This window comes from Leguminivora glycinivorella, chromosome 9 (assembly GCF_023078275.1).
Source record: "Leguminivora glycinivorella isolate SPB_JAAS2020 chromosome 9, LegGlyc_1.1, whole genome shotgun sequence".
NCBI classification, from domain to species: domain Eukaryota; kingdom Metazoa; phylum Arthropoda; class Insecta; order Lepidoptera; family Tortricidae; genus Leguminivora; species Leguminivora glycinivorella.
Genome location: NC_062979.1, coordinates 5437301 through 5450787, shown reverse-complemented (window position 1 = coordinate 5450787; position 13487 = coordinate 5437301). Strand labels below are relative to the sequence as shown.

The following is a 13487-nucleotide window of genomic DNA, read 5'->3' as shown; positions in this document are numbered from 1 at the left end:
ACAATGATAGTTTGTGTAATGTCACCGATAGAACACCTTTTGGCGAAGATATATGTTATCTGTGGTTAAATTATTTTCTCTAATCTATGTCATGCTTACCGCTAATCCGCTTGTTCGCGAAAAAATGGCAGATCCGTTTTTGTTTTCTTTAGCTCATTATTAATTACGTGATCTACAACTAGAATTATTTAAATATTCGCTTTATTTTAATCTGCTTAAACAATACGACAGGCAATTCTGCGCCGACGCCGGTCATGAACCGTCCATATTCGCCATTTTGTCATTTAGCAAACTAAGAAAATGCAAACAAAACATTATTTGCCCTAAACACGCGTTACTTCTAAATAATTTTGTCGACAAAGTGAGCCTGTTTTATCAAATTGAACTCTGAACTGCAATTGCAATGTAATTTTCCGTTAGCGAAAGTGAGGTTACGAAATTGACATGACATTATTGTTGAAAAAAAAAAAACGTGAATGCAATGGACATGTGTTTTGTTGTGTTTCTCATCAAGATAATAGAAGAATTTAGTGCTCATACTCATGATCTAATGAGCAAACAGCCCATGCAAAGGATGTCTTAACGGGCCATGTCTCCACTGATAAAATTATTAAGTTACCTACTTCAACGCAGCTCTTCAAGAAAGGTAAGTCCTTGTTTTATTATTTGATGTGTTTTCAAACAAGTCGTTGTTTTCGAAACCCAGCAGAACATACTTGCGAACTACAATAAATAGACCAAATATATATGGTGAAATGTTGCTTATTTCGTTGTTTTATCGTCAGATAAATTAATGATTAGTAAATTTCCCACGTTACTTTCTGACTTTCACATTCCCTAAGAGGATCTAAATGTACGTGAAATAGGCCTAACTAACAAAATATATTTGTTACTTTCAATGAGGTTTACATGGTTGTTCGATTTTTCAGTTTCAACATCTAATTGGAATTTCTCTGGAAAGTTTACAATGCCCGATATTTCTACACATCTGCCACAAATTTATGGAAATCAATATTTATAGAAACTGAACATACCTTGGTTAAACGGTAAGCATTAAAAATATGTTCGACTAATTTATTTGATCTAGGCTACCTAACTGTTCTTGGAAATTGTAACGTTGTTTCCGTACCAACATATAAACTTCTCAATTATTTTTCTGAAGCGCTGGCTTATGGGCTATGGAAAATAATATTTGTAGGACCTCTAACGAATGTCATGGCATTTAAAAATAGGCATTGAAACTTGTCCAAACTTTAATTTTGTATTTTTCAAAGATAAAACTTGACGTCTGATACTTAAATAAAATTATGTAGACTAAAAATCCAGACTTAGCATAGATTGTATTTCTGCTACATTGAGTTTAAATAGTGTATGTATAAATTTTCAGTATATGAAATGGGTAACCATCCTCGAAGAACATCAACCAGCTGTCGGCAACATGCAGGTTGACTGAGGAATCCCCAGTGCGTGGTCACGGACCGTTCCCCATATATCTACTGACTTCATATAAATGAAAGGTACTTATATTTTATAATAGCTCGTACTATTTATTAAATTTAAAAGTTAATAGCTCATGGCATTAATATTATATTTAGATAATTTAGGCGAAGTATAGCGATGGCAATAAGCAATGAAGTGAAAATTAAACTTACATTAATTTATCCTAATTTTATTGGTTAAGCAACCTTATTACTAACTCATTTATGTCCTAGCTCATGTAGATATGAACTGCTAGGCAGGGGTTCTCAAACTTTTTAATATTTTTTTTCCTTTTGTACATTTTGCTGTATGCGTTGTTTTTTCTGACACAATATTTCTCATGGGCGTGTCTTAGTTCCAAAAATTAAGCGACGCGCCCCCGTGAATAGATAAATGAAATAATATTGAACCCTATTTGGCAGAACCTTACTCTAAAACTAAACCCTTTTCTTACACTATCTATATGAATATTTCTAATGTCTGACTATTTCCTTTCAGTGTACTGAGGACTCACTAATCTGCACTACCAGTAACAAAGTAATCCGACAATCAGACTGGACCCGGTCATGTTAGGTAGGTTTACATACTTAATGTGTACCACATACCACATACTATTTCTGAACCTCAGTAAAATATGGTTTTATAATGATAATAGTGCTTATTATCTATGCCTACTTAACAGGAATATTACAAATTTCAATCAATTTTCATGAAATTCATTAAGCAATTGTGACAATGATCAAGCAGTGGTGGAGTTAAGGTATGGCAAGGTACGACCTCCCAGATGCTGGTAATTTTGTAGGAAATCTGGTGACGATTGTGTAGCTATTTAACTTAACTAATAAAATATGTATGTTGGCATTTGGCATATGCCTGATCCGTGAAATATTGCGACAGTGTAAGGTTCCGTATAAAAGCTGTGTACACAATCTAAGTGAGATAACATGTCATGTGTACCAGTTGAAAATATTGTTCATACATACATACTTGTTTGTACTATAGCAAAAATATATACTTATAGAAAGTTGAAATTCGCACTGTGCATTTAATTTATTGAAATAATTGGCAGATATAGGCTACAGTGACCTCTCACCATCAAGAGGGACGTATGCCTGTCTACCACGGATGTAATATGAAAATGTATGACAACTTATAAGTTAATGAACTTAAATTAGTCCTAAAATGATTAATACCTATATCTTAACAGACAGAAACCTGTTCTTCTCATGGCTGCACTACAGTGACAATATTTGGTACAAACCGTACAAACAATATGCCAAATTATTGTATGATGTATGAAATCCTGTCAGCCAAATTTTAGATTATAGAGTTACAACTGAAATGCAAACAAACCATCCATCGAAGGAGGTACTGTCATAGTATAACATGCGTGTAGCTATTCAGTATTCATAGAAAAATGGCGGGGCGCCCCATATAATATTGTACTTCAGCGCGACAATGAATAATCGCGCCCCCATAGCCATTAGACTAGAGCCTATCTTCTTGTATTACTAGGTCTTAAATCTAGGGCTTAGGTATCCTAGGTTATCTGGGATAATATAGTCTTACACCTAGATTATGATAACGACCTACTTACTGTCCTAACTAGTAGTTATCCTGCCTATAAATGAAATTCTGTATAACAGCCGCCTTCCAGGAACATACATAACATCAGAGAGTGTTCATGGACTATATAAGACAGCATCGAAGCTATCCGATCTCCAATGTAAAGTGCAAACGTGATGCGAGCTTTCAAAATAGCCCTGAAGATGGCAGAGCCTGCTATGAAAATGTACTAGACATATAGAGAACTATTTGTTTTAACATGAAATTCTATTGCTATTGTACATAGTTCACACACTTATGTTTCCAATTCCGGTCACTAGGTGGCAAACTCTTCTAAAGTGTTACAGTTCCGCGCCTCCTATTATTTTAGATACATGGGTATTTTTCTATATAAGTACCTAGTATTTCCAGTACCTGCTCCGCCTATACAACAGCCATAAAACATACATTAAGACACAGAATAAATAATAGTACTACGCACAGGCGCAAGGGAACGTCAAGATGCGCCAATGCCAACAATTGCTACGTAGCAATGCAACCCGAATCGCCTATTGGGGACGATGTTTAACCACTACGACTATGAACTAATTTCCTAGAAATATTTTTTTGTCTTAGTTTACTACGCTACTTTACTTTTATTACTATGTTTTTTTTTTTTTAGATACCAGTGGAAGGAGATGAACATACAATTGACTCCGCATCGATGCATGACTTCGCCCGGAACGCGGCAAGAATTAACAATGGAAGAAAATAACTACAGACGTGTTTATTAACAATAAAGTTATTTTTGTTTTTATGAAATAGCGATTGAATAAAAATATTAGGTATATGAGTTTTATTTAGAGATGAAATAAGTCAGAAATACAGCACACCCACTCGTCTTCACAACAACAAATGTAGCCTGGTAAGGCTAATAAAATAAGGTTATTAAAATTCTGGTTGCTCGGCACCAAAAGTAACCTTGCAACGGCTACTTCCTATTATTTATTTGTAAACCTTGGTATCCAAGATGTGTTCTACAGAGCACATCTTAGATCCCTTGGTCACGGAACCAAATGTAACTAAATCTCCGCTCACCTTTACTTATTTACTTACTTACTTGGCTAACCAACAGTATAGCTAACCCCCCTTTAAATATACCCCGTAAATTTGGCCTTGTGATCGTCTAGCGTGAATAAGTAGAACCCTTCGATGTGAACCGCGATAACCTAGATCCTTTAATGAGTATCAGCTGTATTTTTGACTAATATTTAAATTTTTATTTATTTATATTTTAAAGAAGAATAAAGGTTATTGTAGCATAATAACATAGTGTTATAGAAGAGTATTTTATCAGATTTAGACCTAGAAATTTATATGTGAGAAAATTAATGACGTGATGAAGAAATTTTTAGTATAAAAGTTAGTGAGTGAAACATACATGAAATAAATATTAAAAAATATTTTGGTAATCATCCGCTACGCCTTATTAGTGGTCCCGGTTTGGGCAAGGGCTTGCGATTCGGTATGGGACCCCTGACCTGATCAAACCACTTTATCAGGATCCTAAGCAAGTAAGCCTGAAGGGCTATCTATCTACAAACTAACCCCTTTTTTATTTTGTTTCTTGTCCCTAGCTAAACCCCCCGTTCCCCAGTACTGCTAATAGACCATAACTTCTCAATCTTTCTAATGTTTTATCGAAACACCGAGCAGTTGCTAACTTTTATAAGAAATAAGTAAGTCAAACTTTTCTAAGCTTTAGACTTTCCATCAGTGGACGGCGCTCGCATGCCACTGGGCCCTATAACAAAAAAATCCTTTTATTCCAAAGACAGTTTGTTTCCCTAGCCAATTTGATAGAATTTACCTTGAAAAACTAGTTAGCAACACTAAGTGTCCCGCAGCCACACCGAAAAATCAGAAATTGCTACCACAATTATTAATTTCACTCAAATAAATTAAGTAATAAGAGTTTTTATAAATTACCAGTTTTACCACATATTTTAAGATAGTAAACACCACATTTAAAGTCCATTAAAACCATATAAATACACGCCTATCAATTATACTTCAAAACCAATCGTAAAACAGCCCTAATTTCATAGAAATAGTGTGTGACGCTACCCTAATCCTATTGTTTTCCCTACTCTAACATATCTGAAACACAGACCCTCACTTACCATAGATCTTGTGTTCAGAATATGTACAAGTGTATCCCTACTAGAACTGTACAGTTCAGCCAGCGAAGCTGAGATAGGCAACCTATAGGCTTGTGTCGGTCAGATCCCCCCCTCTGCTCTTGCCCGCGGGCTAGGGTAGCAGAGAGTAGATCGCCCTATCCGTGTATATATCCAGTATTCTAGGACACACCAGTACCAGCCACATGGGAGACCCAGCTGCGATCAAACTTTACTTAGATATGGATCAATCACAACCGAAATCCCCAGCGACCAACGCCAGCATGGACCAGAGCACCGAGTAAATAAATATATATATATATATAGGACCCCAGCCTCAAATACTGCCGACTTCAGTGAGCAAGGATTACTCCTAATGCCTTTCGTCAATCGTGAAAGTCCTCACTTCCATCTAACAGTTGGACTCTTTGAGACCGGTGAGAAAATACGCTTTTGTAAGTATAGAAAAGCGTCCAAGCCCTCCACTTGGAACAAAAAGACCCCTAAACGCCTCTTATTTGACACCGTAAGGGAAGAAGCGCCTAGCCGGACAACAGTCTGTCACAAACAATGATCTGGCTTATAACTTTCACAAAATAACCCCATAGAAAATTACTAAATTCAATTTTACTGACCAACTAAACAAACGAATGAAGTTTCCTTTACGTGCTATAATCTAAGCTTAGTTTTGCAAGAATTACTCCCTACAAAACCAAACACAGACTTATCTCCAAGCACCAGCCATACATCGACCCAGTCTTTGTATTGCTTGACGGCACTCATGAAACAAAGCACAGAAAACTTCACTACACACATCAATTTAAATGTAACACTACACTATAAATAGAACACTAAAATAACCCCACAACTGACAGTAAAGCAATTCCACTACAAGCCTAAGTTCAACTGTACAAAGATATTGTCTTCGCACAACCAAACAGAGACACAATTTCAAAGTTTACAATCACTTAGAATAATTTCCAAGTAAGTACAAACAGAGAAACAATAGCAGAATAACTTCACTCACCAGTATAACACACGAAAGCCAGAGACACTGTTAGTCTTGTAGATATTTTAAGAATGACGCGCGTCGGCTCGCTCCGACCCTTTTATAGATAAAAATGAGCGACAAAAGAGCTACAAAAGAGCGACAAAAGGGCTACAAAAGGGCTACAAAAGGGCGACAAAAAGGCTACAAAAGAGCGACTGGCTACAAAAGAGCGACAAAAGAGCTACAAAAGAGCGACAAAAGGGCTACAAAATGGCTACAAAAGAGCGACAAAAGGGCTACAAAAGAGCGACTGGCTACAAAAGAGCGACAAAAGAGCTACAAAAGAGCGACAAAAGGGCTACAAAAGGGCTACAAAAGAGCGACAAAAGAGCTACAAAAGGGCTACAAAAGAGCGACAAAAGAGCTACTGGCGACAAATAACAATGGATAGCCGCTAAATTACACTTATAAGAAAAAGGTCGTAACTGTTTTGTTTACTAAGTCGTACGCCTTAGGCATTAATGTCCAAGACATCTCAGCACGTACGTTTTTGCTTCTCAATAGTAACATCTGCATGACTGCACGTGTTCCAAAGTGATATAGGAATAATTTTATTGATACCTAGTTAAGCGACGAAGAGTTATGTATTGCGGTTAGTTAGGTATGCAGATATTTTTTTGTTAGATTTGTAGATCAAATACGCAGTAAAATATCATTTTTGTTTCTAAATGCTACATTAAACACATCCAGAAAGTATACTACTAATCATTATGAACTTTTATGACCTGTGATTGAAATCAAGACATAATATCGGAACGTTACGCAGCTGACAACTGTCAGTGTCAGTATTCCGTCCATGTGAACGTAGTTTGTTGATAAATACGTTTTTTTCAACCTGTTTTGCATCAAATAATAGTGAATTTGATGAGTGAAAACGTGACTAAACATGTGATAAAGCTTCAAAGATATTGTTTGTTAAAATATTCAATGAAATCCCGAAGGAAATATGCACCAAAAAGTTGGTCAAGGAAAAGTTGATTCGCCGTAAGTTTTATATGTAATAACGAGTCCATTTCCTCGTCATAGACGCTTGTTCTGTTACACTACTTAATACCTTTTTACATGATTGTATGTATTTAGTTATTTAGTTGTTCGATTCACATTATTCTATGAAATTTATATATTTTAGGTAAACACTACATTTAATTATAAGTATTTCAAAAAGGGTAACATCATACAGGAGTTCTTTTGTCACCTGCAGTATATTACAGAGCAGTAAATACTTATGCATCAACTTTTACTATGAGACTACATGTCAAAGTCAGACTGCAAATATGAATGAAACAACCAACTTTTTCGCCATCACGACTTCGCTGTCCATTACAAAAACACCTAGTAATAAATACACTGTGTTTTTTTTGTTTTCCGTTAAATTCGACGTCGTTAGGTTCGGTATCAGAACCACTCTGTATACACTTTTAGTCAAAAAAAAGTTTTCATACATAATAAATGAATTAATTAGTGTGAGAGACCCTGAATAATATTCAAGTTAGTGTCAATTGATTGATGGCACATGTCAAAACAAATAACATTAGGAAGTGGTAAAGGCTTGTCACAACGTGTTCAGTAATTATTTTTGTTTTTTTAACAACTCAATAACCGTAAGACCGCCGATCGATATCGGATGTCTTCGCCAAGATCCTGTAATGTATGGGATATCGGTCCGACATCCGATATCGGATCGGATAATGTGAAAACGCACTAAGAGTTAAGACGTCAGTTTCTTAGAGAAATTATTTGTATTTGATCTAAAGAACCTTCCCTTAAAATTAACGGAATTCAATAAAAACAGGGTGTGTATTCATTTCGTAAATTACTCCAGGTGAACGAAAACACACCCCGTATTTACTAAGTGCTTATTGTCCGCTTTATTGTATGCTGTAGTGTGCGCTAAGCCACACACACTCTCACATAGCCTTAGTATTATATAAACGTTAGCACTTAGGAACAATATCCAGAATAAAGGCGTACTTATAACCGATTGGTCGTGTTCTTTAACATCCCACACTATTGCAATCCTATATATGGGTGGATACAGCTCTTATATACTAGCATCATAGAGTAGTAATACATAGAGAGTATACAAAGAGTATAAATGTAGACATGTAATAAGGCATAATACTTATAACACTACAATGCGCCACCAACTCTTCCGCCCTAACCTAACATACCTACGTTAGAACTAGAAGTCGGTGCAAAGCTGAATCGCATAATAAATTAAAAACGTTTCACAAACAACTACATAACAAGGAACCAACGAATATGAAGCTAAATTTAATAAACGCTCAGCTAAATTTTAAAACAATGGCATATAAAGTGTATAAACCAGCTGCATTGTATTTGCAACTTTGCTGTCTAGATCGCGAAGAAAGAAGCAACTGTGCGAATTTGGAGCGTAGTTAATACCTTTTACAAAGAGGAAACGAAGCACAAATCAGCCTTATTAGTGTTCCTAGATTGTAGATAGCCTTAGATGAGTCCTGCCTGTTGCATTGTAATCGCCTTCAGAGCTACAGTTTGAGAATGATATTTGACGACGAATATTTTGCAGGTTATATATACATATAGGTGCAGTGAAGTTTTTTTGAAATCAAACCTTAATTTCTTGATTTTTCTTTTAGCTGAAAAATAATGAATTTAACTTTTTAACGCACCTTACAGTACTTACAATTTTTTGTAGTTTGTACACTTTTCGAAAATACTAATAGTTTGTACACTTTTCGAAAATACTAACGCACGCACGCACGCACGCACACACACTCACGCACACACACACACGCACGCACGCACGCACGCACACACACACACACACACACACACACACACACACACACACACACACACACACACACACACACACACACACACACACACACACACACACACACACACACACACACTCACATCTCAAATCTTTAACTGTGTACAAATAAATGTAGTTGAAAATTGAGGAAGAGCGGGGCTTCCTGTCACAGGTATTTATTATAAATACTTACTAGGAAGTCTCAACCTGCGTGTGTTATGTTGTAAATTGGTTTATGAAATAAAAAATTCGCTATATCCAATATGTATAAGGTAGGTAATCATCAGTTAGGTAGTAGGTATTATTAAAAAGTGCAAAAAAATAATTTCAAACACATGATACATATAACATAATCCTAGGAAGACACATGGTTGGTACACAAAAAAGGGTAGGAATTTAAAAGTAGGACTGGGAACATCGTACTGTCGTCACATTTTTTCACACTATACTGATTTAAACGGGATAACACTAAAATGTTGCCACATTTTAAACTACTCTTTTTTGACAGACTGAAAAGAAACCTACAGCTAAAACAAGTATTGTTAAAACTGGTCAAAAAGTATAACAGTCACCTAGTTCTGGTATAAACTGGTAAGTCCTAGGGCTTGGAATAAGCCCAGTAATTACCCATTGTCCACACCAGGCCATAAACACGATGTGTGCTTTCTCTGATAGCCATCGGACGGATATTTTGTTGCTTATCGTTGATCAAATGCTTCCTTTACGGCAAACGCCTTTACCATGTTTTGATAGAAAAAATCATGTTTTTGATTCTCCTCGCGATGTTTGATCATGTACATTGTCGAAAAGAAAAAGTTTAAGCAAATTGATGCGAGAAACATGACGCCTTTAAAATGTAGGAGTATCATGCTCATCTTAACTATTCACAATACTTACATTATGCAAATTGTCTAGTTAACGTACATGTTCTTACTCAACTAATGTACTGAGGGCATAATTAACTAAGAACGCTGAAATCAAAGCACCAGCCATTCTTCGTCACGCAGTTTATCTTTTCTCGTGAATAGATAATCTAAGTTGCGTACTAGTGTCGAAACTTAGGGTCAACCGCTTTGCTAGGTTTGGCTTCTTTGTCGCACTTATTAATTCGTATGCAAGTGCGAAAGAGAGGCAAAATTTTGTACGAAGTGTTGAAATCACCCCGTTTCCCGTTGGTCTAGCCTAGCTTGATCGTCTCTCGATTCTTATCTTGGCTATTTGGCCGTCAAAGACGTCTTCTCACGTCGACGGAAAATCGTGGCTCAAGAATCTTAAGATGTCACGACCATGGTTCTCTTGGTGGTTCCGAATATATAATATACTTAAATATATTTAGATGTGAACACAATATTGATACCTACATAACTACATAGGTACAGGTTGTTACATTACACCTGGCATAGAGACAGCCTTATGTTTTATCATTTATCACGCGACCATGCTTGCCTGCCACACCGCATAAGTACTATGTAAGTAATTTGGTAAGTTTTACTTTCGGACTTCCGACGCAAAATCGCTCAGGTATCATTAACGCTTACTAGCAGCCTACAACTCCAATTTGCGCATGTCGTACTATGTTTCATGCATTACCAACGCTGTGTCAAGTTACTTTGTGTAGGTAGGTACCTAAGTATTTGTGTTGTAACGCAATAGTTGCCTATTTGAATATTCAAGTACTTCATCATTGGCCACGACATCTTAGCAGATGATTGTTGCAGTGATTTTATTGTGTGGTGCCGGTACATCGTCTTTGGCGGCTTAGTAGTCCGATGGCAGCACGACACCTTTTGCGACATCTGTCACAGGTGAAACGCGAGTCAAAAGGAGGAGGAGCTCTGGAACGGAGCCTTTTCCGCTTAAGACCGTTTTCACATTATCCGATATCGGATGTCGGAAGGATTTCAATAGAAAAAATCCAAGATGGCGCCTGTAATGTATGGGATATCGGTCCGACATCCGATATCGGATCGGATAATGTGAAAACGCACTAAGGTTGTCGAGCCAGGCTTTTATTCAAGTACTTAGAGGTACACAAATAAACAACATACACGTACAAACTTAAAGTATTCCCTGTATTCCCAAAAGTAGGCAGAGCATCTAGCGAGCTTCAGTGCCACAATTAAGGAGTTGTTAGCTCATCGCCCACACCACAATTTAACCCATTTACCATCGTCGACTTCTACGACACCCACGGGAGGAAAGGCGGTGGCGAAATTGTGGCGAGGAAAAAATAATTTCTGTTAACTACTTACTCTAAATATTTTGTTTGCAATGTTTATATGTCTATGCATTTTATCCATGCCTAATCGTTTTTCAAATTAGGCAATACGTTTTCATAAGGGGTTAAGGTCTCAGGTAAGTAGAACAACGGACAAGGAGTAGGTAATTAAAATGAACGTAATACCATAACAGTGTTTCGGCCGAAATACCGAGGTGGCTCACTGCCTCTCACTGGACTACCTTAACATTTAGACGAGCATTACCTTTAAAACAAAAATTAAAACCCCCGACCCTGACATAGCGGACCGATTTTCATGAAATGGCTAAGAACACTCCCGACTAATTCAGCTTTCAAACAAAAAAAAAAAATCTAAATCGGTTCATCCGTTCGGGACCTACGATGCCACAGACAGACACACACGCAAACAGACAGACAGACACGTCAAACTTATAACACCCCGTCGTTTTTGCGTCGGGGGTTAAAAAAAGGTACAGATTCCGTAGGTACCTAATACGGACCCTTCTGTGATACAAAGCCTTCTATTTACGTCTATAGCAACAAGTTGGACTTGTTTTCCCTAGGCTAGGCTTGAATGAATGAATGAATGAATGATTGATTGCGTTTTATTGTTTGCTTCACGCGCGTCATCCTACTGTCCGTCATCACTGGGGCAGTTCCATTAACCAGACTGGTGGTGATATGTGTCCCGACTAGTTTTTTTAAAAGGTGAAATGCAGGTGTAACGGCGATAGATTTTTTTTAAACATGATTGATACCAGTTTTTCAGCTGACTAACAAAATTGTCGAAACCTAAAACGCTACACAGATATGATGTGTGATCACAGTTGATCCGTTATCACAGAGTTCCAAAACCCATCTCCTGTTTCCATGAAACATAGTCACGGTGACATATTACGGGACATTCTGTATATGAATGGAAAATTCCGTATATTGTGAATTAGGATCACGTACTAAAGACGTTCAGTTTAGGTTGAGAGAAAGGGACACAGCTATAGCAGTTACATAGCTCCGTCCCTCTCTCTCAACCTAAACTGAACAGTTTTAGCACGTCATGGTAACCCCCCAGGGCTAAATTAGGGCATGCTAAAACCCACTTAACGTTGCCTAGTATGTACTTACTACCTATCTCTTCTGAAAATGGTGTCCCTTTCACATAATAACAAAAGATATAATTTAAGATAAGTAGGTCACATAGTCGTAGTTTTAAGGATAACGATATATATGGACCACATAAAACACCGTTGTTTTACCAGAACTTGTCTATCTCCGTTTTACGCATTTCTGGAAAACATAACAATAATGTTCTAAAGTCTAGATGCGAAGACAAACATAACGGTAGAATTCAAAACATAAGAACATAACACAGTAGATAGCTCTACTCGCTTTTTTAAATCACTAATAGACTGCAGACCGGCTTAAAAAGACAAATAGAATAATCAATGAATGATGATGATGATTACAGGTACTTACTACTACTATTACCCACGAAATATGATTGAAAATACTTAATTATCTACTCCGTTAAATTACAGGACATAATTAGTTCTGTTGTAGGTTATACATAAGTAACTTTTCCACTTTTTACCTTCATCCCTATACTCACCCCGTTTGACCTGTCCAGCATCATAAAATCTTCTGTTTAAATTTAGAACGTTCAAAAAGTTATACGTTTGAAATTGGAATACGACCGCTGCGGCTAAGTTTAAGTAGATACCAGCTAAGTACTCTATTGCTCTGTGATCACGACTCGCGTTACTCCAGGTGTCTATGGTCGCTATACTCGCTATCTACCATCTCCTAATGACTCAGCTCACTTCGTGCCTCGTTGAATGACCTCTCGTTCCCAACTTAGTGCTCCTACGTGAGAGACTTTGGTTTTTATTAGAAAGTTTACAAACTAATCACAATGACCTGGGGTTTGATAGCAATGTTGATTGAAAGGAAATCATGCGCGGGGACACCATTCTTTCTCTTAGCAGTGGGAACGAGTTCTCATAATACGTATATGTAGACAGTAACTAAACGCTAGTGTGCATATGTGCTAGTCAATTAAGCTAAGCTATACATAGAAGGTAATTTAATATTTTTCAGGTCTATTGTACCTATTAGATTGAAAAGCTTGGCTTTTTCTATGAGAAAGAAGTAAGGTAAATAATTATCTACAGAAGACATGAACGCGTATTATAA

The 13487-nt window shown here is 36.9% G+C and overlaps 1 protein-coding gene and 1 long non-coding RNA gene across 3 annotated transcripts in view; one reads left to right on the top strand and one right to left on the bottom strand.

The window, feature by feature from the left end:
- The window catches only part of LOC125229565 (leucine zipper putative tumor suppressor 2 homolog), a 192084-nt gene that overhangs the window by 173563 nt on the left and 5034 nt on the right, over positions 1-13487 (bottom strand). The window lies entirely within an intron of this gene.
- On the top strand, positions 702-3804 carry LOC125229576. Its single transcript, XR_007177418.1, has 4 exons — positions 702-1046; positions 1388-1517; positions 1978-2052; positions 3707-3804. It is a non-coding gene; the product is annotated as an uncharacterized LOC125229576 (long non-coding RNA).